Below are 5,232 nucleotides of genomic sequence, written 5' to 3'. Positions count from 1 at the left end.
AAAATTCATTCATTCTTATATACTCGGCACATAGCAGGCCGCCAGTGAAGATCTGTGAGATAACCTAGTTACATGAGTGATTATGATTAACAATATCATGGGACGTTGATTTTAAAAGGTCTTCAGTAAAAGCAGATGTGGTGCAGGGAACACCTCTAAACTTGGGAAGTTGAAGCAGGAAGACTTCCAGGTCAATGCTAGCCTGGGCTACATAGTGAGGCTATCAGCCTTAGATGATAGGTAGAGAGAAGGCAGAGGGTTGATGAGGACAGATGATTTGCAGTTTTGATTTTTTTCATTGTACTTTCTGCAGTTTTGAAACAGTAGTAAGCAAAGGTTACGATGAAAAGGACATTGATATATTTCTATTGTTTACACAAATTCACGTCATACTTTGCTGGCTAAATGTCCTAAGCTGTAGACCATGTCTATTATTTTAGAAGTGGTCACTGCTTCCATTTTACACATGGGGGACTCTTCCACAGGGCAAACTTTTATCAGCTACAGCCTCCTGGTATTTCCTTCCTCTGCCTCCCTGGCTTCAGCAGCCTCATCAGCTTCAGCAAGTGCCTCAAGGTTGTGGAGTTTCCTTCGGATGTTGTTCAGTTTCCAAAAGCAGCAGCCCTTTTTGCCCTGTACTTGGTTTTGTAAGCCTTGGGTGCCAGCTTGGGTTTGCCAAGGCTCACCCCTCTTTCAAACCCAGCCTCTTCCTAGGATCCACAGTACAAGGGACCTGGGGGGACAAGGGGTCACTCTGCACAGCCCCCCAGGCCTCCAAAGCAGAAGGAAAGAGCTGCCTGGGGAAAACGAATTGAGAACAGGAGAGCCTGGCATGGAACAGCTGGTCTTAGCTCCCTCGGGTGAGTTCATGGGAGAGGCTGGCCAGCTTGTCCTAGGCAGGAGGTACATATCACAGCAGCCATGTTTGCCTGCAGGGGCCAGAGCTGGAGTATCTCATCCTTAGAAAGGGAAGCCTTTGTCTAACACCCAGGCTCCCTTATTCATCTCCACAAGAAAAATTATTACCTGTAGTTCCCTTGCCACCCCACCTCCTTTATGTTTAAACAATGACCTAGGTACAGAGTAGCTCTCTTGTCACAACCAGAAGCAAACCCATAATAACCAGAGGGAGTCCAGGCCTGAGTGGAAGGAAGGAAATCATCAAACGCGCCAGAATAATGCTCATCCCCTAGGGCACTGAACATGTTCAAGGTGAACTAAAGACGGCCAGTTATTACAGAGCCAGTAGGGAGGGCCTGTGGGCTGCTGTGGCCATTAGGAACAGCACTGGCTTTGTCTGAGCAGAACACTACAGGCTGACGATTGGAGAACATGCCTTGCCCATCCCCCAGAATTGGCAGTGCCCATCCGTTAGGGCTTCTCACTGTTCAGCCAAGTGTGTAGTCGTCCTTGGCATCTACAAACAAGACTGCCCATCTTAAAACCCCTATACTTGCAAATGGGGCTCTTCTTAAGCAGGGTGAATAGTCTACGCATGCATCTGAGGACCACTCTACATACTGTGTATGACTTAGCCATCTTTGCTGCTCTGAGAGGACAATGTTCTCCAGGATAGACAGCATGTCTAGACCCCTACTTGCAGGCCCAGTGCCTAGCATGCAGTATGTGCTCAGCTAGTATTCGTGTGCTGATTTTGAGAGCATATTTTTAAAATGTTCATCTTATTTTATTATTATTATTTGCTGTTTCAAAAAGCTTTATTTTTACTTGGCCCAAGACCTGGGAGGGGCTTCAGGGCAGTTACAAAGCTGCCTAGTGGCTTGAGACGTGGCTGGTACCGAGCAGAGAGAGGAAGCCCCTTGGAGGCCTCATAGTCATGCTTTTGAGTGAGCCACTCAAAGAGATACTAGCCCAGAGATGGCTGGGGCACGCCAGTCTGCTTTGGCTGGGGCACGCCAGTCTGCTTAGGCTGGGGCCCAGCCAGCCTACGGACATTGGTCAGGTGGTTGCCCATATTCTTGATGAGCTTCACCTCCTCATCCAGGGAGTGGCTTTCCAGAAGTCATAGAGATGAGGGTCTGTGCGACCAGAACCAAGGGAATGAAGACCCAAGAGGGCCTGATTCAGATTCTTCTCCAGGGCCAAGGCAGCTTCCATGGCCTCCTGGGTTTTACCTCATTCATCTTGAGATGGTTTCTGCACATCCTGAAGAGTGCGTGGCCGCGCTTCTTCTTGGCCAATTCGCAGAAATGGCCTACACCCTCCAGAGCCACATCATCCCGATCAAAATAGTAGCCCAGAGAGAGGTAGGTGTAAGAGGCCCGCAGGTGCAGGTTGACCAGGCGGTTCACAGCAGCTTCCATTTCGGTGGAATAATTCTGACGAATCTAGGAGGTCATGGCTGATCCGCTGTATGGAGCTAACCACAAAGAGACTGCAGCTGGCTGGTCCTAGGTGCCGAGAGCGGCGAGGAGATGGTCCCAAAGGCTGCGACTAGAGAGCCTGGACTGAAAAGCTGCTGGGAGCTAACAGAGAGGGAGTCCCCGGGTACTCCATCCAAACACTGTTGAAAGCAAGAGACAGATCCGCGGGGCCTCCAAAGCTGCTCCTGAAATGTTCATTTTAAACACTGCACACAATGGTGATTCCTTGACAAATTTTCATTTAGGGGAGGAGAACACCTATTTCTCATGCTCACAGGAACCCCTAACCATGAGTTTATTTTTGTTGCTACTTCATAACTGTAATTTTGCTCTTGAGCAGCATCTCATTTCCTAAGACCATTGGAAATACGTGTTTTCTGATGGTCAAGACCCGCAGGTTGAGAACCTCGAGTCTTGGGGTAATGGTCATGAATTTACTTCTTGGAAATTGCCGTGTGTCTAGCACTTCACAGCCCTTTTAACTTTATCACCATGCATCATTATGTTCATTTATCATCTCCAAGAAAGCATGAGCAGGAGGGGGGTACATATTTTTAAATCTTATAAAAACCAGATAACCTTTGTGTTTGACCTGAGAGCTTTATTCTTAGAATTAAGCATCATTTTACACTCATTTATCATATGTTTATTGCATATCCGCTGTGTGTCATGTCCTGTACAAGAGCCCTAGAGACTCAGCAATGAGGGGTTGGAGCAATGGCTCAGTAGTAAAGAGTGCTTGCTATTCTTGCAGAAGACCTGGATTCGGTTCTCAGTACCCATATGATGGCTCACAACTGTCTATAACCCCAGTTCCAAGGGCTCTGACACCCCCTTTGGCCTCTGTGGTCACTTGTGTGCATGTGGTGAACTTACATGCCCACAAGCAAGCAAATACTTGTACAGATAAAATAATTTTAAAATAAGACTTTTTAAAAGAAACGGCAATAAGGAGTCACAATTCCTTATTCCTTGCTTCCTCCTCAGAAGCAAAGCAATAAGCATTGTAATAAAGGTGTCATTAAAGGCGATAAAGCAATGAGTAAGGAGTTGTGGGGAGGAGTCAGACTGGGCTAAGGATTCTGATAGTGATACCACCAATAATACATAGTGGTCACCACCACATAGGCATTTGCATGCATTAGCTGGGTCAATCCTAACTTCCCTGTAATGGAGGGGCTCAGATCTTTCCATTTCACAGATGAGAAAACTGAGGCACGTGAGAGACTGAATAAGTCATCTAAAACTGAACTTGTAAGTGGGAGAGACCGCTTAGGTATGAGGACTAAAAATGGCAGGAATAATAGTGTCTAAGGATATGGTATTTTGCTATTGCCAAAACCTACTTTCTTCAATCCCCTCCTAAAGGGAAGCCAGGTATTTCTTAAACAAGTCCCTGAACTTGACAATAGATGGAGGGACTTTGCTTTCCAGCTGGTAGACCCAGTTTGTGGTCCAGCCCCATGCACCCAAAGCAGAGGGCAATGGCTAAATACTGGTTCTTAGCTATGTGACCTCCGAACCTTTACTGCCCCATCTATAAAAAGAAGGTAATAGCATTTTTGTCTCAGGGGTCTCTCCTGCTGGCCACTTCTGGTTTCCTCCACACCCATCACACAAGATGGAGCTTCTATTTGAATAGTGCAGATGCTGAAAGGGGCCAACCTGGAAGTCTGTGGAGTGCTCTGAGTGACTTGCAGTCATTGTTCTGGGCTGGGAGGGCATCTGGCAGGGAGGGCAGAGGGCTCTGCCTGTCAGCAGACATCTGCCTCAGAGAGTTCCTCTGCTCTGCTCTTGGGAGACAGGCTTTCCCTTCAAGGGCTGAGTGAATGTAGTCAGAAGAAATACTTCAGGGAGACAACATGGCATTGACTGGAGGCTGGAATGGGACCGGAAGTAGGCTTGACCCAGGAGCATGTCCCTTGGGTGCAGCTCAGAGAGACCTCAGGGCCAACATCATGCTCTCTGTTTACTCAGGGGTTTCCTCACTGGAGCTGCCAAGGAAGCAGCTTTGTGAGTAAAGGGAAAACATGTGGGGTAGGCCGCTGGAGCCCATAGGGCTGCCTACACACAAGCTCCTCCTCAAGCCAAGGAGTGGAATGCAATCCAACCCCTGGCCTGCCTGGGCCAGTAGTCTAACATGGGCCTTTGTGGGGACTGGCCTTATGACCACTACTTCCTAGGTGGCCTGGTATGTCTGCAGTGGGGGCCATTCATTTGCATAGGCCCTGTGTTGTCTTTGACCACAGTAACATGATTGGCAGGAGCCATTGCTCTGAGCTACAGCAAGATGCAAACGTCAGGACAGAAGGTTGTGGCAGAGAAAAGCTGTTCATCTCTGGGAGATAGCAGGGAGGGAGGGAGAGAGGGAGGAAGAGACAGATAGTGACAGACAGAGACAGAGAGGAACTCACACACACACACACACACACACACACAGAGATATAGATAGATAGATAGATAGATAGATAGATAGATAGATAGATAGATAGATAGATAGATGATAGATAGACTGACTAAATGAATGAATGAGTACAAAAGGCCAGTCCAGGGAGACAATATACCCAACCAGGTCACCTCTCCCGTGATCTACCACCTCCAGCTAAGTCCACCCAGGCCCCTGTGGCCAGGTCTTTGAGGGGACACTGAACTCTGCCTTGAACTCTTCTCCATCCCCAGTCACTGACTGAAGACCAATCATTGTGCAGTTTACACAGGACTAAAGGCTTTAGCCAGCCTGGGCCTTATGGTTGTAATCTATTGATGAGGTTATCATCCTTGTCATACAATCACTTCCAAATAGTGTCCTGCACTGAGGGACTGGTCCCTTAACATGAGCCTTCTGAGG

At 47.8% G+C, this 5,232-nt stretch overlaps 1 pseudogene; it reads right to left on the bottom strand.

Moving 5' to 3' along the window:
* Window positions 1-1,708: 1,708 nt before the first annotated feature.
* Window positions 1,709-2,360, bottom strand: LOC127221874 (ferritin light chain 1-like; annotated as a pseudogene).
* Window positions 2,361-5,232: the final 2,872 nt, after the last annotated feature.

This window comes from Phodopus roborovskii, unplaced genomic scaffold (assembly GCF_943737965.1).
Source record: "Phodopus roborovskii unplaced genomic scaffold, PHOROB, whole genome shotgun sequence".
Taxonomy (NCBI): Eukaryota; Metazoa; Chordata; class Mammalia; order Rodentia; family Cricetidae; genus Phodopus; species Phodopus roborovskii.
Note: the sequence above shows the minus strand (reverse complement) of the source record. Positions and strands in the feature narration are given on the sequence as shown.